The sequence below is a fragment of the Antechinus flavipes genome, chromosome 1, assembly GCF_016432865.1.
Source record: "Antechinus flavipes isolate AdamAnt ecotype Samford, QLD, Australia chromosome 1, AdamAnt_v2, whole genome shotgun sequence".
Lineage (NCBI taxonomy): Eukaryota > Metazoa > Chordata > Mammalia > Dasyuromorphia > Dasyuridae > Antechinus > Antechinus flavipes.
Genome location: NC_067398.1, coordinates 343,356,375 through 343,383,033, shown reverse-complemented (window position 1 = coordinate 343,383,033; position 26,659 = coordinate 343,356,375). Strand labels below are relative to the sequence as shown.

General features: G+C 34.2%; 1 long non-coding RNA gene across 1 annotated transcript; it reads left to right on the top strand.

The window, feature by feature from the left end:
- The first annotated feature begins 1,394 nt into the window (after nucleotides 1–1,394).
- Nucleotides 1,395–10,449, top strand: LOC127543447 (uncharacterized). The gene is made up of 3 exons (XR_007949233.1): nucleotides 1,395–1,601; nucleotides 3,031–3,150; nucleotides 9,578–10,449. It is a non-coding gene; the product is annotated as an uncharacterized LOC127543447 (long non-coding RNA).
- The last annotated feature ends 16,210 nt before the right edge of the window (nucleotides 10,450–26,659 follow it).

Here is a 26,659-nt window from a genome sequence, read left to right as displayed (position 1 = left end):
ACAGCAAAAAAAAAAATAAAATAAAATAATCAAACCTAACAGCTGTTTGTTTAGAGATTTTGCAAATCTTTAAAATCTTTCCTTGGGAAATGTTAGGTCCTGTCTTGTTTATACTCCAGTTGCCTTTTAGAGTTTGTTTTTTCTGCTTGTAGAAGCAATTCTACCCTGGCCTGCAACATTTCATAGGTCAATAGTAAATAAGAAATATTTCCCCTTCCTATTATTCTTGAGAATATATAAAAGCTATCAAATCACATCTTCTACTCAGCCCTCTCTGATTACACATTAAGGTCTGAACCAGTCTGCCCATCAGAGGCAGTTCTTTCCATGCCAATACTTGATTTATATAATAAGACACAGGGAGAAGATTTTCTTTTTCCATACAAGAAATCCAGGAAAGAAAATCTACAGTAGATATTATCCAGTATAATGGGACCAACTTCCCACTTATGAACACACAGTATTACAAGAAGTTGTATTAAAAAGCAGAGAAAAACATATTAAAAGTCTCAAAGCAGCAACCATCTCCCATAAGGTCAAGTAAAATTCTTAGTAATTTATATGAACGCTTCTAATTCTCTACAATTCTCAAATAGTACCAGTCCAGACCTTAATGTCCTCTCCCCAATAGTATTTTATTTTTCCAAATACATGTAAAGATAGTTTTTAACATTCATTTCTGCAAATCTTTGTGTCTCAAATTTTTCTCCCTTCTTCCCTTACCTCCCCCTCCCCAAGACAGCAAGAAAGCCGATATAGGTTAAATATGTGCAATCCTTTTAACATATTTCCATATGTGCAAGAAAAATCAGAGCAGATGAGAAAAAAAATCATGAAAAAGAAAAAAAAAAGACTGAAAATACTACTCTTTGTTCCATATTCATTCTCCATTGTTCTCTCTCTGGCTACAGATGGCATTTTCCATCCCAATTATATTAGAATTGCCTTGAATAATCTCATTGTTGAAAAGAATGAAGTTTATCACAGTTGATCATCACATAATCTTGTTACTGTGTACAATGATGTCCTGGTTCTGATGTCCTGGTTCTGTTCACTTCATTTCACTTCTTCCTTATTCTCTTCTCTGATGGACTCTGGAGTCCTTCTCCCTTGGTCGCTGTAGTTCCTGATTGTTTCCAATAGATGGCTCAACTTCATTTCATTTGCTTTATGGTTTTTGTCTTGATGAGACTAAAAATATTGTCCTACTCTGTCAAGGTAAATCTCTGTTTTTGGTTGTTCTTGGTTAAAGTCTTAACAATCAAATGAAAATAATATTTATTTTGTCTACATTTTGTATTTATAGATGTGATAAGGGAGTCCTTGGTGAATGCTTATCTCAGTGCTAAAAAGAACATTTTGCATTGAAGTCCTAATAAGTCTACTATGTTTCTTTATGGTCAGAACTGATCTGCATGATTTTGTTCAACTCTGAATTAGAAAATGGAGAAACTACTATGAATGCAGTAGAGGACAATCAGAATTTTGAAATGACAGGAGAATGTGCCATATAATATTTTATTGATGGATTGGGGATGTTTAGCTCTGGAGAAACTTGTGGTGCTTGAGATGGGGTATGAATCATAACATCCTCCCAAAAGGTAAGATATTGCTATGAATAAGGTTTATATTTGTTTTAATGGGACTTAAAACTAGGAGCAATGGGTAGAAATTTCAGAGAGGTAGATTGTATTAGAAAATAGAAACAAAATGGAAACCCTAAATATTAGAACTCTCCCCAAATATAAAAGGCTGACTCAAGAAGTAAAATCCCAATCAACTTCCAGTGATTAGAAAGATTAGGTAACTACTTGTGAGAATATTATAAAAGCAATGTATGTTCAGGTAGGGACTGGACTAGTCAATTTATGAGATTACTTCTGATTCTGAAAATATTTGATTCAGAGTGAACTGCTCTTGGAACAATAATTCAATCCCTTTCATTTTTATGATAAGTCAAACAAAATAGCTCACCTAATAATTCTACCATTCAATGTATTCATCAACAGTATTTGATGGCACACTACCATAAATATATCCTATATGCAGTTGCCTAGAAAACTCACAATATTTTCTCTGGAAAGGCTCTGTGTATATGTGTATAGGTATTATGCCTAAGTGTTTCTGGATAATGCCAACATCTCTGTGCCTATCTTATATTCAGTTCAAAAGAGTTTACCACTAGTTTCTGAAAGATCCATTTTGCTGATTAAAAGAGGTATAATTTATAAAGCAATAGTGTGAGTTTTAACAGTCCTTTTGCATACATTTAACCTTTAAAATCTCTATGAAGTATGGAAGTGAAGAATTGGATATACTTCTCAAATTGAAATATCTCTTTAAAAAAAACTAGAGATAGTTAATTCACATCATTTTCTTGCTTTTTCCCCTGAAAAAAATAATGAGAGACAGTTTTTATAGAGGGTAGAACACTAGCTTCACAGGAAAACTTGAGTCCTGATTCTGACACATATTGACTTTGTCACAATTTTCTTACAAGGAATTTCCTGTACTAATTAAATCACAAATACATTCCCTCCAAAAAGTCTCCCAAATTAATGACATCACTTTTTTCCTACCAAACCCTTTATATTCAATGTTGCTAAGAAGATGCAAAAAAAGAAATAAATTTCTTCTTCTGCCATAGAAAAAATATTGTTAAAAATATATATATTGTTTCTCATTTCATGCATCATTGTAAACTCATTATCCTCTAGTTCAACTTCCTCACCTAACGCTGAAAATTTTTTCAATGTCCTGAGACCTGATCAGCACAGTTTCAGACACCATCTTGTAGTAGAAAGAAAATAGTACTGAATCACATGACCTAAAACCTCATCTTGGCTCTGTAAGAAAAAAATGATTTCACAGAAGTCAATTAACTTTTCTTAATCAATATATGCAATGATTGTTTAAGATAATGTGTAAATTCTCTTTGTGTGATAGAAAGTATACTGAATTTGGAATCAAAAGGTCTAGGTTTGAGTCAGCCAATAAACAAGAGTTTATTTGGTGCTTTCTGTTTTATAGGCAATGAATCCTGATTCTGACACAAGCTATGTATCTGCAAACAAGTGACAACTTCTGAGCCTTAGTTTCTTAACATATAAAATAGGGATAGCATTTTCTATACAGAGTCAAAGAACTGAGGTAATGAATATACTTTGTAAATATAATTTTAAGTTATTCTTTTAAAAAATACATTTTACACTATCTGCAACTACCCCTAGTTTCTCCTTTGCTTTCTACTATTGGAGAGATTGTAAGATTATTATATAATTACTTCTTGAGCTCAAGATTACCCAAATCCAGAAAGAGGACTGTGGGGACTAAATATGTATATTTTCACTTTTTTCTTGTTGTTGTTTGCTTGTTTTTTGTTTCTCATTTTTTTCCCTTTTTGATCCGATTTTTCTTGTGCAACATGATAATTATGGAAACATGTATAGAAGAATTACACATGTTTAATATAAGAGAGAGAGGAAAAATTTGGACCACAAAGTTTTGCAAGGGTGAATGTTGAAAATTATCTTTGCAGATATTTTGAAAATAAAAAGCTATTTTTTTTTATTTTAAAAGATTACTTAGCCTACTTAGCAGGGTGCAACATACTGTTTGGTCTCCAGATGATACTCTAGCTACCTGTAAATATTATTCCTATTCTTCACTGCTCTAGTGCTCTTTGTAATGCCGGAGAAACTAAGGCAGGAGAAAAGATTAGAGAGTTTTTAATATTTTATTAATTGGAGAGCATAATTGACTGGACAGGACTCTCGTCTCAAAATATCCAGTGATGAATGGGAGAATCCCAACTCCTTAAATATCTTTTACAAACAAAGAAAAGGGGAAAGAAGCGGGAAAACTTCTTCACAGAGCCATTTAGTTCTGTCAGGATGGAAGGAGGCCATAAATTCTTACTAAAAGCCAGAGTCAGGATGTCTGAATAAACAGAAGTAAAGATGTCAGTGAGGTATCCAGTATAGTCTTATCTCTTGGAATATTTTAGAGGGATAGCGTCACAAATTCCTGAGAACAAAAGGAGCCAGGAAGTCTAATCTCCCCTTATCTTGAGTCTTACATTGATAATTTATAACCTTAGAGCAGATGGTCCTCAGTTTTAATGGGCCAGAGTGGGATTTTACAACTAAGGGGAACAGTTAAGAAAACTGAAATAAAGGAAACTAGTACAGAGAAACTGAGGCAGAACAGTTCAAAAGAGACTGTGGCATAACACTCTTGACCAGGCTTTGATCAAGTTGCCTCCCAGTTCAAAAGAAATCTAGAAGATATTGTCAAAATGACTAAAAATAGAAATATCTCCTTAACTCATTGGGTCTTACTTCCTTAGACTATTCTGTCAGCTACTATGCCTTTCCCTTGCCCCCCCCAAAAAAAGCTCACAGGATTCTATAATTCTCTATTAATGCTATTTGATTTGTTAATACGATGAATTAGCAAAAAAAAAAAAAAAAAAAGCTAAAATAAAGAATAAATCAAAACTTTAAACCTCAACCTTCAGTATTTATCCAAAGTGCAAAAAAGCAGTATCTCCTGTGCAAAGATGTCCCAAGGGAATGGGCCATTTTTCTCAGTCAACAGATTCTATCTCATTTCTTTAAGTGTCTAGGGAGTACCATGTTAGAAGGAACACCACCTCATTTCTAGACATCTGGTCACAGCTAGACAGTTTCCTCTTCATTCACTCTACCCTCTTAGGGTTATTGTGAAGATGAAATGAGATAATATTTGTAGAATACCTAGCACATAGTATAGCACTCTACAAATGTTTATTCATTTCCCCTTCCACCCATAAACTGCAATCCGGTGAGATCCTTGCAACCATCCCTAGTATAACCTTTCCATCAGCATAGATTCTCCAGCTATACTGAATTGTGTTCCAGGGTCACTGTCTTTCTTCCACTTAGTTTGCAGGGTTTCTATCTCTCCCTGATTTAATTTGTCAAGAACAATAGGAAAACAATACACACAGTAACAGCAAGATTATGTGATGATCAACTGTAATAGACTTAGCTCTTCTTAGCAGTGGAGTGACCAAGATAATTCCAATAAGAAGTGCCAGGTATTGTGTTATATATTGGAGATTCAAATAGGAATCCCCACTTCCCTTTCTTCAAGGAACTGACATTCTTTTGAGAAAAAATATTCATACAAATAAGTAAATATAGTGTGGGAAGGGTCTCCAGATTCAGAAGATTTCAGAAAAGAATCAAAGAAAAGAGGAGGAAACATGGACAGAGAGTGAGCAGCATGCTAGAAATTCAAGCCAAAAAATTCAAGAGTTTTCTAGGTTACTCTAGCCTCTCAACAGGTTGGTATAAATATACTCATATACAGCAATAGGGCAACTAGACCGATTTATATAAGTCTTCCCCTCTCCCATCCCTTTCCTTAACTTTCAAAATCTAAAGTATTGGTCTCTGGACTGCATTGTCTCTGCTGTCATGGAGGAGTTGGCGTTGCCAGAGGGGCAAATACACACTTTGCATCTTCAGATCCTGCCCTGCAAACTTCCCTTGTGTTCAAGATTACTAGGCTTGAAATCAGAAGGACCTGGAATTTAATCCTATTTCCTCTCTACTAACTGTATAACTTCTCACAGCTTTAGTTGGATCTCCATTCCAAGATTTCCATAGGACTCAGATAAAATAATTTACATAAAGTATTTGGCAATCTTTTAAAGACATTTATAAATGAGAGAGAGAGAGAGAGAGAGAGAGAGAGAGAGAGAGAGAGAGAGAGAGAGAGAGAAAGGAGTACATAAATAAGAAGCACTATTTAAGTACATGTGAAGGAAGATACACTTAAGATCTTGCTGCTTTCCTGAGCTATCACCTCTGTAAGACCAACCAACCTAGGACAATAGGACTCGAACCTATACCCAAGAACTCAAAACTCTTTGTGCTTCCTTACACCACATCCTAGTTAGGTCAGCTAAATAAGCTACTGGGTCCATACACCAAAAATGTCGGTCCACACTCTTCCCATATTAATGTCCCCAGTTATATGGGACCTTATAACAACTAATTAAGACCATAGTAGGCTGGTTCTATATTGATTGATAGTTCAATTAGTCAGGGACATTGGTAGAAAGAGAGAACCATGCCCTCCTTTTGTAGGTGCCATAACTATTATGGCATTATGAAATGCTAATAGATGTTCCCATCCCATCATATGCTATGAAGGGCAGCATAAAAAAAAAGAAAGATGGTAGCCTAGAAGAATTTCACTAATCCATTTAAGGTGTTACAATTACATAGCTTCTACTCTAGAATAAAGGAATCTACTTTTAGGTAAATCAGAGATGAAAACCATCTTCTCTGTTACACCATTGGACCATTTGAAAGGATGTGGAAGGTAAGATGGTCAATCAGTGGATAGAATATAAGGAAACGAGCATTAGACAATGCAGATGCTTCAATTTTTTTTATTTTTTTTTTAATTTTTATTTAATGATTACTTTATATTGACAACATTATCCCTTGCACTCGTTTCTTTTCCGATTTTTTTTCCCCTCCCTCCCTCCACCCCCTCCCCTAGATGGCAAGCCGTCCTTTATATGTTGGATATGTTGCAGTATATCCTAGATACAATATATGTTTGCAGAACCGAACAGTTCTCTTGTTGCATAGGGAGAATTGGATTCAGAAGGTATAAATAACCCGGGAAGAAAAACAAAAATGCAGATAGTTCACATTCGTTTCCCAGTGTTCGTTCTTTGGGTGTAGCTGCTTTTGTCCGTCATTTATCAATTGAAACTTAGTTAGGTCTCTTTGTCAAAGAAATCCACTTCCATCAAAATATGTCCTCATATAGTATCGTTGTCGAAGTGTATAATGATCTCCTGGTTCTGCTCATTTCACTTAGAGATGCTTCAATTTTTAAAACCTTGACTTCAATATGTTGTCAATAATTTATAATAGGCATATATTGGAGAGAGAAGGAGTGGGGAAAAATGTTATTTCCTCTTCTCTCCACTGAGGTTGAAATCACAGTCCCCATTTCCACCCACAAACTCATTCTGGCTATGTAATATAAGTCTAATGCCTAGAACCTAAGGAATAAAGTGTTGATCCTAACCTTGTGTTCTGCCTTCTATGATTCTCAGTTTTAAGCAGAGAAAATAAAAAGATAAGGGAAAAGATTTTGAGGGATACTAAGGAGGGAGGCTCAAAGATAGTCTTGCACTCATTAGGAATGAGGAATTAGATTCCAAGTCTCCAAAGACCTTTTGCCCTTTTCTCTTCCTGTATCCCTTTGTTCTTTGCTCCTCCAAATCCTCTATCAACTACCTACTTCCCCCCAAACCTGGAACATAATCAGATTCTTAATTAAGGTGATGTAACTGGTCTTTGTCACAGGACACTAACACTTAATATAGCAACACCTAAATTTAATACCTTGTTAAACCAAAAAGCTATCAAATGGGATATTTAATCTCCCTTCTCCCAAAGTCCCCTATAAATTGCCAGCTAGGTGGAGAAGTCAGGGAGACCTGAGTTCAAATCTGGCATTAGATACTTACTATGTGACCTGAGGCAAGTCATTTAAATCTCAGTTTCCTCAAATATAAAATGGGGGAAATAGCATCTACCTCTTGGTAAATGAAGTAGAAAATCAAAATGAAATAATATCTGAAAAATGCCTAGCACATGGCATTATGGCATGATATAAAAATTTATTCTTTTTCTTTTCCACCCACAAGCTGCAACTAGGTGAGGTCCTTTGTAAATATTCCTATTGGTAATCCTCCCATCAGCATAGATTTTCCACCAATAGTAGCTTGTGTCCCAGGGTCACTGTCTTCTCTCCACTTGGCAATAATCAGGGTTTTTATCCTAAGAAGACATTCTGTTCCCAAATTTCTCTCTCCCTGATTTAATTTGTCTTAAAGAATTGGTTCAGCAGGAGAACATTGCACACAATAACAGCAAAATTATGTGCTGTTCAGCTATGATAGACTTAACTCTTCTCAGCAATGCAGTGATCCAAGACAATTCCAATAAACTTGGGATGGAAAATGTCATCCACATCCAGAAAGAGAACTATGGAGATTAAATGTAAAAGCACTGTATTTTAACTTCTTATTTTTTATTTTTTGCTTTTACTTTTCCTCACTTTTTTTTCTTTTGATCTGATTTTTCTTGCACAGGATGACAAATATAGAAATATTTTTTAAAGGATTGTACATGTATAATCTATATTAGATTGCTTGCTGTCTGGGGAAAGAGAAGAAGGGAGAAAAAATCTTACAAAAATGAATGTTGAAAACTATATTTATATGTATTTGGAAAAATAAAATATTATTGAGAAAAAAAAAAAAGTTGGTTCAAGGGTGTGTTGTATCCTGCTTGCCCTGGGTGACTCGTATGAAGCTTGCCCTGGGTGCTGAAATTCCTAGTGATGGAGTTGCCAATAACCTATGAGTAGTTATATAATTAGCCAGCATTCTGTCATTTCCCCACCTAATGAACAAACAAAAAACCAGAAATCTCAGTTTCAATGGCATCTAAATGATCTTGACTCCTAAAAATTTCCCTAAATTTACATCCAGAAAAGAACCTAGTTAGATCTTCTAACATATTAACTATACTAACTCCTTACATTTGTAGTGTGATGAATGGTTACAAAATGACATACATACGCAGCAACATTTAATATTCTGATGAAGGAAGACTAGAACTTTTCTAAGAAAAAGACTAAAGTCATATATCTTGAAATGAAAAAAAAAAAATCTCCTAAAGACTTTTTAACTTGTAAAAACCCAACAGACAATTTAAGAAAAGAAAATAACCCTCCAGGCAGTAAAATAAAATTCCTTAGACATCTCCCAAACAAGAAAGAAGAAAGGGAATGAGACTATGGTGAAATGTACTTAGACTAATTGAGGAGAAGGAATAAAGGCAATTAGTTCCTACAAAAATTATGTCTAAGAGGAAGAAAAAGCTGCCCAAAAAACCCTATGTGGACATATGTACACATATCACATTTCACTGAGCACACCTAGAATTTAATTTTTTTTTAATGATCAGTTTTCAACTATAAAATATTTTATTTTTATTCATCCAGCTAAAGAAACTAAACATGAATAAACTTAATTTTTAAAAATTACAAGCTAACTTCTACTTTAAAATACAAACCTAAAAACAGCAGAAGAAAAATGGCCATTTTTCCAAGACATTTAGGCACATCCAGTACATACAATCCAGTATGTGACTGCTGCCCAACACAGTCATGTTTTTAAAGCTAAAAAGGTTAGAAATCTTGCAGTTATCTTTTTCACCAAAAGATGGCCCTTTCATGCTATCTCTTAAACAAATGACCCCGAGTTAATGATTTGTTTTTTGGAGAACATTTGGGAACTGATGCATGAACAGGTCATTTATGCCCCTTTCTTATCTTCCCTTCTAGATTGTAATCTCCCTAATGGAAAGGTTTATGTCTTTCCTTTTTGTTCCTCTAGAAGAAAACACAAAAGAACCAGAAAGATGAGATTGCCTGTTAAACTGACTCAATTCCATTGTCTCTTTTTTATTCTATTCCACATCATCTAACAAAGAGAGCCACGAAGCAACAACCAAATAAGGCTGCAGCTGAAGCCATAATCACCACCGCAACCACACTCCCAGTAAAGATGACCAAGAATATCAGGCTGGGTCCAACCAGAGCCAGTTGCCCAGGAAAATCAGGGAACCACAATTGATTCCCTTTCTTCTGCCATCCCTGGAGGCCATTCCGATATTCTGTTGTAACAAGAGTACAAAAACAAGACTCCATCACATAACGTGTGTGTGCATATGTAACTGTGTGTGAGAGACAAAGAGAGAAAGACAAATAGAGACAGAGATTCAGAGAAAGACAAACAGAAACTGTAGCAGGACCTTTCTGAGATAAAAGTTGTTGCCTGTGTAACCATTTGAGGACTTTTGAAGATATTTGAGGATTCAGAAGAATCTCCCTGATTGAAAATCTCTCTTCTAACAGCTTGACAAACTCCTGCCATTTCACCATATCAATTCATTTTCACTTGTGCCATTAATTTCACAGTATTAAAGTATTGGGTCTTTAAAAATATTAATATTCCCTAGAAAGGTTACTCTTTATCATAGGCAGCTGTAGGAAATTTTTTTCTATTACCTCCTTCCTCCTGGACCCTCCCCAACAAAAAGATATCATTCATGAATAAGTCAAAAGTAAAAATTGAGAAGGGGTAGCTGATGTAGAGCAGGACTTCTTAAACTTTTTCTACTTGAGACCTTTTCTTGCCTGAGAAATTTTTACATGACCCCAAGTATATAGGTATATAAAATAGGTATACAAATAAAACAATTATTGATAATGAATTATAATAGAAATTTATTTTAAAATGATTTTTGGTACACATATAATTTTCCCACTTATTAAAGACAAAAGAAATTTGCATACTAATGTGGTGGATGTGCTTATTTATTTTTGCATAATTAAATCTTGGGGGAATAATTGATACCTTTTATTGTTGTCAAATTTTTCACAATGCCCCCATATTCAGTTACTTAATCCCATATGGGGTTGCAATTCACAGTTTAAGAAACTTTACTATAGAGACCTTTCAAATGATTTCCCAAATAAGATGAAATCACATAGTATCTGATTTTAAATAGAGATCCAAAGATGCTAACCGCAGGATTACAGACCTACAGCTGAAAGAGACTTCAGAAGCCATCTATTTGGACCCCTTTATTTGACAAGTAAAGTCCAGATGAAGTAAACTTCATCTGAAGTCATTCAGACTATAGGTAGTAGAGCCAACATTCAAATTCAGAGCCCTGACCTCAAAGCCAGCATACTATATTTCTCTGAAGTCCTTAGCTTTTTTTTTTTTTTTTTTTTTTTTTGCTGAGGCAAAGCTGAGACTTGCCCAGGGTCACACAGCTGGGAAGTGTTGAGTGTCTGAGGAAACATTTGAACTCAAGTCCTCCTGACTAAAGGGCTGCTGCTCTATCCACTGTACCACCTAGCTGCCCCAGTTCTGAGTTTTAATATGTAGTCAAAAAGGTCACTGAATAAACCTTTTTAATTGTTATTTTCCTTATAAAATCATTTGGCCTGACTGAGAAGTCAAACCAATTTAGTCTTATCATTTGCTTGAAATTCTGTTTGATCTTTTACCAAACTAACTTTTTTCCTCACAAAAACATAGCTGTCATCAGCTTCAGGTTCTTTACAGGGAATTGTTTAATAATAACAGTAATTATAATGATGATATTCCCTTACATTTGTATAGTGCTTTCCATTTGACAAAACACTTTCAAGTGTATTATATTGTTATCCTCACAAAAATCCCATAAAATAGATAGAGAAGCTGTCCCCATATTAGAGTGGGAGAGGTTTTGTGGCCTTCTTAAAGTTACACACTACACTGTTCTTTTTCTTGCACAATTCAGTGACAGCATATATGTAGCAGCTAAATTTCCCAATAAGCCTCAAAAGATTTTGATGGAGGTAAGTGAGACAAAGGCTTGGAGAAAGTCCATCCTATTCTAAGGTAGCTCACACAGTAGATTAGAACACCAGGTCTACAGTCAGGAAGACCACAATTCAAATCTGACCCTAGGTGCAAACTGGTTGTATGGCCTCAGAAAAAAAAAAAAGCTAATAGCCATAGATTATTACAAGAATCAATATTTGAAAACAATGCTTAGCACAATGTCTGGCACATACATAGTAGGTGCTAGATAAATGTTTATTTCTTTCTCTCTTCTTCCTATGACACTTCCATGACTTCATTTTCTTTACTCTCTAGGAATAAATTATTGTTAAAAAGATATAATGCATTCCTGGGAAAATAAAAAGGTGCTTCCTTTTTATTTAAGAAGCTGTTCAAACCACAAGCCTCAGCACTGGTAGTATTAGCACCCCTTTCTCTCCTGTTTATTTGTAGAAATCCATGTTATTTCTATAGGGTCTGCCAATCTAGATCTGGATGCTATAAACACTCTTTTGGTGCTTTTTCTGAAGTACATTGGTGAGGAGGTATTTACTCTCTTGCCTGACTTTTTTTCTTTTTTAAAATTGACAGTCACAGTTCTTCCATGTTTTGACTTTGTCCATTATAATACGATAGGAAGAAGTGAGCATCCTCACATTCAGCCCTCTTTCACTGTTGTTATTCACAAGTTTTATGAATAATAACATATTTTATGTTATAACATATTATATGAATTTCATCCTCAGCTTACAACAGCTATAGATCAAGCTTTCTCTCTAATTGATAAAGCTTTTGCTTCATCTAGAGCCAGGTCTCCATCCCACTTCCTGGCTATCCACATACCATGTTACATTCCCCTTTTATGTATTGTTCAATCATATCTGAGTCATCTTGACCCCATCTGAAGTTTTCTTGGCAAAGAGATTGGAGTGGTTTGCCATTTCCTTCTCTAGCTCATTATATAAATGAAAAGTGAGACAAAGAGGGTTGTTTGACTTGCCCAGGATCACACAAACAGTGTTTGAATCTGGATTTGAGCTCAGGTTCTCCCAACTCTGGGTCAGCACTCCATCTGTTAAGCCAACTAGCTGCATCTCCTGCTTTGTGCTACTTTCCCCCATTAGAATATAAGCCCCTTATGGGTAAGGACTATCTTGCATGCCTGTATTTATATCTTAAGCATTTAGCACAGTGTCTAAAAAGGGACTGGAGTTCGGATCTATCTTTACCAATATCTTTTAGAGTCTGGGCAAGTCCTTTAACTTCTCTTACTCTCTGTCTTTTCTTAATTAAAACATCAGGGTTTGAATATATGACATCTAAGGTCCCTTCCAGATCTAAATTTATGATCACATGACTTGACTTTCCAGGTTTGTTCCAAAGACATAGTTTTCAAGAACTGAGGTTATATTAATACCAAATGCTAGTCTGGGTATCAGCTGGAGGGATCTGCCAAGTCTGCTAAATCTCGATGAGATCCTCAAAACCAAAGCCCCATAATAGAGGAAGAGATGCCCAAACCAGCATACAGAAGGGCCAGGACGGTCAAGTGCCAGCTGCCTCCAAATTCAGGCAGCACCTCCACCTCAGCAAAAAGGCACTGCAAACACAAAGGACTCAAAGGACTCCTCTTACCCCATCCACCTCTACTTTTTTTTTAATAGTTTTTTTTTATTTTCAAAATACATGCAAAGATAGTTTTCAACATTCACCCTTGCAAAACTTTGTTTTCCAAATTTGTCTTAATTTGCATTTTTCTAATCAATAATATATATTTATAATATATAATTTATATGTAGAAATGCTTTAATTTCTTCATCTGAAAATTGTCTGTTCATAGCCTTCGATCATTTATCAATTGAAGAATGGCTTTTATTCTTATAAATTTGAATCAATTCTTTATATATTTTAGAAATGAAGCCTTTATTAGAACCGTTAAAGGTAAAAAAAAAATTTTTCCCCAGTTTTCTGCTTCCCTTTCTAATCTTGACTGCATTGGTTTTATTTGTATAAAACCTTTTTAATTTAATATAATCAAAATTATTATTATATTATAATTATAATTATTTTCTGGATCTAAATGTTTTCCAAATTTATCTTAATTTGCATTTTTCTAATCAATAATATATAATTTATATATAGAAATGCTTTAATTTCTTCATCTGAAAATTGTCTGTTCATAGCTTTTGATCATTTATCAATTGAAGAATGGCTTTTATTCTTATAAATTTGAATCAATTCTTTATATATTTTAGAAATGAGGCCTTTATCAGAACTGTTAAGGTAAAAAAAAAAAATTTCCTCAGTTTTCTGCTTCCCTTTCTAATCTTGACTGCATTGGTTTTGTTTGTATAAAATATTTTTAATTTAACATAATCAAAATTATTCATTTTGCATTCAATAATGTATGTGAGTTCTTCTTTGGCCATAAATTCCTTTCTTCTCCATAGATCTGAGAGGTAGACTATCTATCCCTTGATCTCCTGATTTGCTTGTGGTATCGCCCTTTATGTCTAAATCATGAATCCATTTCGACCTTATCCTGATATAGAGTGTTAGGTTTTGGTCAATGCCTAGTTTCTGCCATACTATTTTCCAATCTGCCATACAATTCCAATTGTATTTCCATACAAATTTCCATTTTCCCAGCAGTTTTTGTCAAATAGTGAGTTCTTATCCCAGAAACTGGAGTCTTTGGATTTATCAAACACTAGATTACTATAGTCATTAACTATTGTGTCTTGTGAACCTAACCCATTCTACTGATCAACTACTCTATTTCTTAGCCAATACTAAATGGTTTTGATGACCACTGTTTTATAAATATAATGTTAAGTCTGGTAGAGCTAGGTCATTTGCATTTACATTTTTTTTCATTAATTCCCTTGAAATTCTTGACCTTTTGTTCTTTCAGATGAATTTTGTTATTATTTTTTCTAGTTCTATAAAGTAATTTCTAAGCAATTTGATTGATATGACACTGAATAAGTAGATTAATTTAGGTAGTATAAGAAGACTTGCCAACCTCCTGCCAGCCTTGGACATCGCACAGGGCACGGCTCAGGTAAACTGAGGGTAGCCTTGCAAGGTGAACAAGATGGCATGGGGAGGAAGGGGTCCCACCGGAAGAAGCAACGTGGCAGTCCCCAGGGGAGGCGTGCCGGACCTTGGAGGGGAGTACAATGACCATACCCTATTAGGAAAAGAATGCTCACTCTGTATCTATGTGCAGCTTCCTGTAGAGAATCATGTATCTGCTGTAGGTTAGAATGTGTTTATGTTATGATATAGGAACTAGAAGCAGGCACTGAGGAGAGATAAAAGCACCTGCAGTCTTTGTAATAAGTCGGAGTCTTACACCACCCTGGCTCTCGCCCCTCATTCCTCACAGTCTTCACTATTCAAGTGGACAGGCAGTGCTGGTCACAGGAGGCCTGTTTCACTCGGGAGTTGGAGCCGAAACCCCAACAAGGTAGAATTGTCATTTTTATGTTAGCTTGGCCATACCCATGAGAATTTGATATTCTTCCCAGTTGTTTAGATCTAACTTTATTTGTGTGGAAAGTGTTTTATAATTATGTTTATATAGTTCCTGATGTTGTGTTGGCAGGTAGACTCCCAAATATTTTATATTATCAACAGTTGTTTTCTCTCTGCATCTCTTGCTGTTGAACTTTGTTGGTAACGAATAGAAAAGTCAGTGGTTTATGTGGACTTATTTTGTATCCTGCAACTTTGCTAAAGTTGTGAACTGTTTCTAGTAGTTTTTTAATTGATACTAGGATTCTCTAAGTATACCATCATATCATCTGCAAAGAATGATAATTTGGCTTCCTCATTACCTACTCTAATTCCTTTAATTTATTTTTCTTCTCTTATTGCAAAAGCTAACATTTCTAATACAATATTGAAAAGTAATAGTGATAGTAAGCAATCTTGTTTCACCCTTGATCTTACTAGGAATGCTTCTAGTTTATTCCTATTACATGTGATGCTGCCTGATGGTTTTAGATAGATATTACTGAGCATTTTAAGGAAAACTCCATTTATTCCTATGCTCTCTAGTGTTTTTAATATGAAAGAGTGTTGGATTTTGTCAAATGCTTTTTCTGCATCTACTGAGATTGTCATAGGATTTCTGTTAGTTTAATTATTTATTAGTTAGTTTAGTTAATTATGCTATTAGTTTTCTCAATATTGAATCAGCTCTGCAGTCCTGGTATAAATCCTACTTGGTCATAGTATATTATCCTAGTAATAACGTGCTATGAGCTCTTTGCTAATATTTTATTTAAGATTTTTGCATTAATATGTATTAGGGAAATTGGTCTATAATTTTCTTTCTGTGTTTTGAACCTACCTAGTTTAGGTAAGCACCATATCTGTGCCATAAAAGAAATTTGATAGAACTCCTTCTTTCCCTATTTTTCCAAATAGTTTGTACAGTATTGGAATTAATTATTCTTTAAATGTTTGGTAGAATTCACTTCTAAATCCACCTAGCCTTGGAAATTTTTTCTTAGGGAGTTCATTAATAGCTTGGTCAATTTTTTCTCTAAAATGGAACTATTTAATTAATTTATTTCCTCCTCTGTCAACCTGGGCAATCTATATTTTTGTAAGCATTCATCCATTTCACTTAAATTATCAGATTTATTGGCATACAGTTGGGCAAAATAGCTCCTAATTATTGCTTTAATTTCTTCTTCATTGAATCACTTCTTAAGTGATTGTGCTTGCACATGTGTAATAAATGCTACACCCAAAGTTATTTCAGTCCTGGGCAGTAAAGAATTCTGAGGTCTTCATCAATAGCAAAGTTGACCTCTTAATTAGAGACTTTCCTGATGGCTTCAGTAGGGACAACAATTTCCCAAATACAATTGATAGTTACCCTCATTTGAATTCTCAACAAGATGTCACCAAGTTGTACAATTTTGTTTTCCTTTATTCTTTCTTTCTACCTGACTGTCCATATCCAATCTATTGGCAAGTCTTGGTCAATACTACCTCCATAATATTTCTCTATTCTATCCTCTGTCTTCCTCTCTCATAGCTATTATCTTATAACTTCTTACCACCTAACCAGCCAAGTATCTATCTGCTCTCCAAATCATCCTCCACATCATTCCTCTATTCTTGCCACAATGTCTTTGCCATTTCTTTCAGTTTACTTCAAGGATATAATCAGAGTTGTGCTAGTAAATGTTTTAACAACCTCCTTTCTGACATACTTTTAAGTTTAATCTGCATTACAAACATTATAGCCATCATTTTCTTAAGAATAGATGAGCAGCTGATTTCAGAAAGGCCAGGAGAGACTTACATGAACTGATGCTGAGTGAAATGAGCAGGACCAGGAAGTCATTATATACTTCAACAATACTATATGATGATCAATTCTGATGGACCTGGCCATCTTCAGCAATGAGATGAACCAAATCAGTTCCATGGAACAGTAATGAACTGAACCATCTAAAGAACTCTGGGAGATGACTAAGAACCATTACATAGAATTCCTAATCCCTATATTTTTGTCCACCTGCATTTTTGATTTCCTTCACAGGCTAATTGTACACTATTTCAGAGTCCAATTCTTTTTGTACAGCAAAATAACTGTTTGGACATGTATACTTATTTTGTATTTAATTGATACTTTAATATATTTAACATGTATTGGTCATTCTGCCATCTAGGGGAGAGGGTCGGGGGAAGAAGGGGAAAAATTGGAACAAAAGGTTTGGCAATTGTCAATGCTGAAAAATTACCCATGCATATAGCTTGTAAATAAAAAGCTATTAATAATAAAAAAAAAATTTTAAAGAATAGATGAGCACACAACAATAAATCAATTCCTAAAATACTCAGGCAAAATTTTAAAATGGCAAATTTAACAATGGCTTTCCTTGATCAAAAGGAACTAGAATACAAACTCCTCAGAATATGGCTCTTACTTATCTTTCCAAATGAGTTATGTATTACTCCCCTCCACATATCTTGTATCTTAATTAAACTAGCCTGCCAAAGAATTGGATCTGCCCATCAATTGGGGAGTGACTAAACAAACTGTGGGATAAGGATGTAATGAAATACTATTGTAAAAATTTTAAGAAATAATGAGGAGGCAGCTAGATGGTTTAGTGGTTAGCACATCAATCCTGAAATCAGGAGAATCTCAGTTCAAATCCAGCAGCAGACACTAACTACTTCCCACTTCCTACTTGTGTGATCCTAAGCAATTCATTTAACCCAATAGCCTCAAACACAAAAAGAAAGAGAAGAAATGATGAGCATGGATTTCAGAAAAACTTGGAAAAACATTGTACACAGTAACAGCAAGACTATATGATGATCAACTATGAAAGACTTAGTCCTTCTCAACAGTACAGTGATCCAAGACAATCCAATAGACTTGGAATAGAAAATGCCACCCAAATCCAGAGATAATACTTGATCAAGGCATGCTATTTATACCTTTTTGTGTTGTTCTTTTTTTTAATTGTGGTTCTTCCTTTTTGTTATGATTTTTTCTTTCACAATATATCAAATGTTGAAATCTGTTTTAAATGATTGTACATGTCTGTCAGATTGCTTGGGGGAGAAGAAAAATTGAACTTGAGGTCTTACAAAAATGAATGTTGAGAGCTGTTTTTGCATGTAGTTGGAAGAATAAAATACTATTGAAATTAACCAAAAAAAAAAAAAAATGATGAGCAGGTAGATTTCAGAAAAGCCTGGAAAGACAAATATGAACTGATGCTGGATGAAGTAAGCAAAACAAGAGAAGACTGTACTTGTGCAATGATCAACTCTGATACACTTGGTTCTTCTCAGCAATATAATGATCCAAGACAATTCCAAAAACTCTGGAGAAAGAACTATGGAGTCTTGATGAAGATCAAAGCATAATATTTTTACTTTTTTGTTGCTTTCTTCCTTCTTGTTTTTCTCTTTTGTTCTAATTCTTCTTTTGCAACATGACTAATGTGGAAATATGTTTAATATAATTGTGCAAGTATAACCTGCATCAGATTGCTTGCTTATAAAGATGAGAGGAAAAGAAGGAGGAAAAAGTGGAAATCAAAATTTTGTAAAAGTAAATGTTAAAAATTATCTTTACATATAACTGGAAAAAATAAAATTCTATTAAGTGGGGAGAGGGGAAAAAAATTCCAATGCTGTAAAGATCCATACTACATAGAAATCTGGAATATAAGATTTATGAAACAAGGTAATCTGGATGTGGTCAAACAGGAGATAGAAAGTTTAAGCATTGACTTAAATGTGAACTTAAATGGATGGGAATGGTTGAATTTAATTAAGGTGAACTTTACATATACTATGTGGGCAAGATCCTTGAAAGGAATGATCTTCAGACTCAATAAAAGGATGAAAAAAGCAGTCCTGAGACATACTCTAAAAATGATAGAATGATACCTGTTAGAATACAAAGCATCACAGTAATACAATTCTATGCTCCAACACTGATGTCTGAGACCAAAGTTGATCAGTTCCATGAAGAACACATCATATATACATATATATATATATATATATATAAAATCATAACTAGCATAGGTTCACCCAAGGACAGCAAAGAAGGGGAACTATGTGGCGCCATGTTAAGGGAACGATTTGTTGAGGTTTACAATCCAGTATCCTGTTCTACATCCTGTTGGTGCTATTTTCTTATTGGCTGATTTCTGTGTTATGTTTTGTGATAACCGTCATGTGGTAACTTGGTGATGTGGTTACAGAATATGCTGTTCTGCTCATTATTTTAGTGAGATCTATGATTAATAATTTCAATAAGGCTCCAGACTAAGGGCAGGTCTGGGCTGAGGTGTACTGGGGACAACAATCAGAATCCCATCAGGAAGAAATCAAAAGATTATTGGAATAACAGGCAAGTTTTGCCTTGGAGTCTCTAATGAAGCAGAGCTAAAACTAATAGAATTTTGTTAAGGTAATTAATAGGTCAACCAAACACTTTTTTCAACTACTTAAAAGGTGACTCTACACATGAACATCAGTGGATGGTCAATTTCAAGATCAGATTAATTTTATACTTTGCAGTAAAAGATGAAGAAACCCTATACAGTCAATTAAAACAAGGCTTGGACAAGGACTGGAAACCAAATGGATGCCCATCAACTGGGGAATGGCTTAATATGTTATGGTAGATAAATGCAATGGAACATTATTGTTCCATAAGAAATGAGGAGCAAGGTGACTTCAGAAAAGCCTGGAAAGACTTATATGAACTGATGCTGAGTGAAGTGAGCAGAACTAAGAGAACATTGTCAACAATAAAAACAAGATGATGTGATGATCTACTGTGGACTTAGCTTTTTTCAACAATGAAAGGCAATTCCAATAGTCTTGTGATGGAATAGCCATCTGCATCTAGAGAGAGAACTATGGAAACTGAATGTTCATCAAAGCATTGTTGTTGGTTGTTTGTTTATTGTTTTTTTTTCTTTCTTGTTTTTTTCCCTTTTAATCTAATTTTTCTCACACAGTATGATGAATATGAAAATATGTTTAGAAGAACTGCACATGTTTAATTTATATCAGATTACTTGCTGTCTTGGGGAGGGAGAAAAATTTGGAACACAAAATTTTGCAAAGGTGAATGTTGAAAATTACCTTTGCATATATTTGGAAAAACAAAATACTATTTAAGAAAAACAAGGAGTGGAGCTATGACTCCAATCATGAGTTTCTTATTGAAAAATTCATACCTAAATTTAAAAAAACAGGGAAAACCATCAGACCATATAAGCATAATCTAAATTAGGTCCCTTGTGAATATGAAGTGAAAGGGATGAATAGACTTAAGGGATTAGACTTGGTTGAGAGAATGCCAAAAAAATTATGGGCAGAGATCCACAATATTGTACAGAAAGCAAAAACACTTCAAAGGGGTAGAGGGAAGCAAAAAGGCAAAATGACTGTCTGATGAGGCTTTACAAATTGGTGAGGAAAGAAGGAAAACAAAAGGGGGGAAAAAAAGGAAAGATATAACCCACTGAATGCAAATTCTAAAGAATAACAAGGAGATATAATTAGTTTTTCTTAAGTGAACAATACCAAGAAATAGAAGAAAACCATAGAATGGGAGAGACAAAAGATCTCTTCAAAAAAATTATAGATATCAATGCCAAATGGTCATGATAAAAGACAAAATTGACAGGGACTTAAGAGAAGTAGAAGAGCTTAAGGAGAAGTACAAGAACCAAAAGAAGAGCTTACCCGCCAATATTCAGGATGGTATGGTTATTAATCTAGAGTTACACACCTTAGAGAATAAAATCAAGCAGGCCTTAGGAAGCATTGCTAACAATAAGGCTAATGGAAGTGATGGGATTCCAGATAAGTTATTTTAAATCCTAAAAGATGCTACTGTTAAAGTACTGCACTCAATATTCCAGCTAATCTGAAAAACAAAACAGTAGCCACTGGATTAAAAAAGATCAGTTTACATCCCAATCCTAAAGAAGGATAATGTCAAGGAATGTTTAAATGACTGAACAATTGCACTCATTGCACATGACAACAAGGTAATGCTTAACGTTCTGCAAGCTAAGCTTAAGCAATATGTGCATTTAATTACCAGAAGTGCAGGCTAGTCTTCAGAGGAATAGGAACTAGAGACCAAATTGTCAAGCAAAGAAGTTCCAGAAAAACAAATACTTCTGCTTCATTAACTACTCTAAAGTTTTTGTGTGGTTCACAACAAAATGTGGCAAGTTCTCATGGAGATAGAAGTAACAGATAATCTTACTTGTCTCCTAAGGAACCTGTATGCAGATCAAGAAGCAACAGTTAGGATAGAACACAGAACAATTGATTGGTTTTAAATTGGGGAAACGAGTATGGCAAAACTGTATATTGTCACCTTATTTATTTAACTTATATTCAGAGTGAAGCATGTGAAATACCAGATGAATCAAAAGCCAGAATTAAGGTTGCTGGGAGAAATAACAAGCTCAGATATGCAAATGATATCATTCTGATGGAACAAAGTGAAGATTTAAGAAGCCTCCTCGTGAGGGTGAAAGAAGTCAGTAAAAAAGCTGGATTGGGTGAGAGGGTTAGAACCAAGATGGGAGAGAGAAGCCACGAAGTTCCCCGAGCTCTCCCCAATTTTCTTGAAAACAACATTAAATCAAGCCTCTGAACAGATTTTGGAGTGAAAGAACCTACAAAAAGATGGAGGGAAATAATTTTCCAGCTTAAGATAGTTTGGAGGGATTTCATGAAAAGTCAGTCTCACTTGGGTAAAAAGGGAGCACAACGCAGCACAGATGCAAATAGTATCTAGGTAAGATGGCAGGAGGCTCTTAGCCACAGCACACATCAGCAACCAAAGCCTCTTTGTCCTAGATCAACAAATCTACATCCAGCACAGAAGACATATTATCAGCCCTGGAAACCAAACAACAAGAATGACTAGGACAGCTACCCCAAGCAGTTAGCAAGCCACCAAGCACCCAAGGAAGGCCCCAGGGCTCAAAGTCAGTGACTCCAACCATGATCCATAACATGGGAAACTTGAGACAGGGCCTCCTATACCCCAGGAGCAGAGCTTATCTTTAACATATGAAAGCTCGAAGTAGGATATAAACTGGCCTCAAGACCAAAATGCCTTCTTGAAAGAATTCAAAAAGGATTTTAAAGTCAAAAAAGAGAAGTAAAAGAAATTGGGAAAAGAAATGAGAAGTATGCAAGAGAGAATAAACAATCTGGGAAAAGAACAAAAATTGATTGAAGAAAACAATTCCTTAAAAATACAATTGGCCAAATGGGGGGAAAAAATCATTTGGAGGAAACAATTCCTTTAAAAGAAGAATTAGCCAAATGGAGAAGTAGGTACAAAAGCTAACTGAAGGAAATCTTTCCATAAAAAGTAGAATTGGACAAATAGAAGCTAATGAATCAATGAGAATGAAAAAATAAAAGAAAATGTAAAATTACTTGGAAAAACAATTGACCTATAAAATAGATCCAGAGGAGATAATTTAAGAATGATTGGGCTACCTGAAAGCCATAATCAAAAAAAAGGGCCTTTCAAGAAATCAAGAAGGAAAACTGCCCTGATATCCTAAAACTAGAGGGCAAAATGGTCCTTGATGGAATCCACCAATCACCTGTTGAAAGAGATCCCAAAATGAAAATTAAGGAATATTGTAGCCAAATTCCAGAATTATCATGTCAAGAAGAAAATATCACAAGCATCCAGAAAGAAGAAATTCAAATATTGATGACTCACAGTCAGAATTACAGTAGACTTAGCAACTTCTATGTTAAAGGATCAGAGATCCTGAAATATGATATTCTAGAACACAAATGAGCTTGGATTACAATCAAAAATCAACTGCCCAGAAAAAAAAAATTAGTATAATCTTTTAGGAGGGAAATGTATATTCAACAAAATAGGGAGCTTTCAATCATTTCTGATCAAAAGACCAAAAGTAAACAGAAGATTTGATCTTCAAATATTAGTTACAAGAGAAGCATAAAAAGGTAAACAGGAAAGAAAAAAATATTATTCAAAGGTTAAATTGTTTGCATTCCTACATGGGAAGATGATACTTGTAACTCTCGAGAACAGTATCTTTATAAGCGCAATAAAAGGTATATAAATAAATAGAGGATGTGGGTATAAGTTGACTTGATAATATAAAAAATAAATTAAGGAATGGAAAAAGAATTGTACTGAGAGAAGAAAGGGGAAGCAAAATGTGGTAAATTACATCACAAGAAGATACACAAAAGACCTATTACAGTAGAGGAAGTGTAGGGAGGGAAATGAACTTTTTTTTTTGAACTTGAAACCTCATCATATTTGACTCAAAGAGTGAATAACATACACACTAAGTTGGATATAGAAATTTATCTTACCCTATAGAGAAGTAGGAGGACAAAGGGGAAAGAAAAGGGAGGGGTTAGATAGAAGAGAAAGAAGAAGTATTAAGAGAAAAGGGAAGAAAAGGGAAGAGTAAGAGAAGGAAGAGCAAAATGAGAGAGGTAGTGGTCAGAAGCTAAATATTAGTGAGGAGGGATAGGGTAAAATGAGAAAAAAGTATAAATAGGGAAGAAAATAGGATACAGGGAAATACACAGTAATCATAACTATGAATGTGAATAGGATGGACTCTTCCCATAAAATAGAAGCATATAACAGAGTGGATTAAAAAATAGAATCCTACAATACCTTGTTTACAAAATCACATTTGAAGTAGAAATTTACACACAGAAGAAATGTAAAAGGCTAGAATAAAATATATTATGCTTCAGCTGAAGTTTAAAAAAAAAGGCAGGGGAGCAATTCTGATCTCAGACAAAGCTAAAGCAAAAATGGGTCTAATTAAAAGAGATAAGGAAGCAAACTGTATCTTGTTAAAAGGTATCATAAACAATGAAATAATATCAATACTAAATATTTATGCAACTGGTGGTATAGCATTCAAATTCCTAGAGGAAAAGTTAAGTTAGTAATAGCAAGAAATATAAACAGCAAAACTATACTAGTGGAGGACCTCAACCTTCCTCTCTCAGAACTAGTTAAAACTAACCATAAAATAAATAAGAAGTTAAGGAAGTGAATAGAATTTTAGAAAAGTGAGAAATGAAAGACTTTTGGATAAAATTGAATATCTTTTCCTCAGCAATACATGTCACCTACACAAAAATTGATTCTGATTTAGGGCATAAAAACTTCACAGTGAAATGCAGAAAGGCAGAAATATTAAATGAATCCTTTTCAGATCACAATGCAACAAAAATTACACACACTAAAGAACATGGGAAAATAGATTAAAAACTAATCAGAATTTAAACAATCTAATTCTAAAGAACATGTGGGCCAAACAACAAATCATAGAAACAATTAATAATTTCATCCAAGATAATGACAATGAGACAACATATCAAAACTTATGAGATACAGCCAAAGCAATTTTTGGAGGAAACTTAATATCTCTAAATGCTTACATGAATAAAATAGAGAAAGAAGGGAGCCATGAATTGGGCATGCAGCTTAAAAAGCTAGAAAAAGCAATATAACAAATAAACCTTTAGTTAATTCAATTTAAAAAATAGAAAACCAAATTACCAATATCAAAAAAGATAAAAGGAATTCATGATCAATGAAGAGAAAATTAAAACAATAACTACTGTTTTAATTTTGCTCAACTCTATGCCAATAAATCTGACAATCTAATTGAAATGGAGGAATATTTACAAAAACATTAATTGCTCAGACTAACAGAAGAGGAAATAAAATGCTTAAATAATACCATTTTATTTTAATAAAGCTTTTTATTTTCAAAACACATGCATAGTTTTCAACATTCACCCTAGCAAAACCTTGTGTTCTAATTTTTTTTTCTCTCTCCTTCCCCTCCACCCCCTCCCCTAGATGGCAAGTACTCCAAAATATGTTAAACATGGACAATTCTTCTATACATATTTCCACAATTACCATGCTGCACAACAAAAATCAGATCAAAAAGGAAAAAAATGAGCAAGAAAACAAAATGCAAGCAAACAGCAACAAAAAAGGAGTGAAAATACTATGTCATGATCCACACTATAGTCCCACAGTTCTTTCACTGGGTGCAGAGGGCTCTTTCCATCATAAGATCTTTGAAACTGGCCTGAATCACCTTGTTAATAACCCCATTTTAGAAAAAGAAGTTGAACAAGTGACCAGTGAACTTCATAAGAAAAAAATCTTCAGGGCCAGACAGGTTTATAAGTGAATTCTAACAAATACTTGAAGAACAATTAATTCTACTAGCATAAAAACTGTTTGGAAAAAAGGGTGAAGAAGGAGTTGTACCAAATTTTTTTTAATGACACAAATATGGTGCTAATACCTAAACCAGGAATAGCCAAAAGTAAGAAAAAAATTGCAGACTGATCTCCCTAAAGAATATTACTGCAAAATTCTCAAATAAAGTTAGCAAAGAGATTACAGCAATTTATTACCAAGATAATTTGATATTAGGAAAACTATAAGCATAATGGATATATAGATAACAAAACTAACAGACACCATATGATTATCTCAATAAATAGATTTTTAAAAAGCCTTTGACAAATTGCAGCACTCATTCCTATTTAGAACACTAGAGAATATAGGAATAAATGGAGTTTTCTTTAAAAAATAAGCAGTATCTATCTAAAATTATCAGCAAGTGTTATATATAATGGGGATATACATAAAATCAGGGACGAAATAAGATGTCATTATTACCATTATTATTAAATATAGTATAAGAAATGTTAACTTAAGCAATAAGAGAAGAAAAAAAATTGAAAGAATTAGAAAAGGCGATGAAGAAATAAAACTAAATTCTCTTGCCTTCCAAAATTCTCTTTCAGTCAAGGGCATTATTATCCTCTTGATCTCCAAAGCTTACAATTTGGTGTTATTCTGGATTTTTTTGCTGTCTTTCCCCATATCCAATCTCTTGCCAAGATCTGACTATTTCATCCTTGAAACAAGTCTTAAGTGTTCCCTTTTCTCCTCTGGTATTGCCATCACCCTCGTAGAGGCCCTCTTCAACTGATACTTGAACTATTGCAGATGGGTCGCCTGCCTCAATTCTCTACTCTAATCTGTTTCAACCCACAATGTGATTTTCCTAAAGTTCAAATCTTTCTATATCACCCCCTACTGGATAAACTTCAGCAACTTTATAATACCTCCAGGAGCAAATATAAAATCCTCTATTTAGTATTTAAAGCTCTTCTTTGCCTAACTTTACCTGTAACCAACTAGTTCTGGGACAACACATCCCATCTTTTTATCTTAAAGTTCTCATGTCAGTAAAATGTAAATTAGATGTGGGAAACAAGATATTTTGACCATTTTTATTCTCAATAAATGACTTTTTTCTGGGGGCGCTATAAAACTATGTTTGTTTCTTTGTTTTTACTCCTTTCAATCAAACAAACTGTCCCAATAACATGAGAGAATAAATTACATATTAATTTATCAAATAATTACTTCCAGAATTGTATTAGAAGGATCTACACTAAAAGCCAAAATTCCTAATTTTTAAGAGAAAGTTTTAATGAGGTTTAGATTTGGGGAAGCCAAACGAAATTAGGGTTTCTAGTGGTCAGGGAATTAAATGAGGTCTAGTGGCAGGTTCGGGA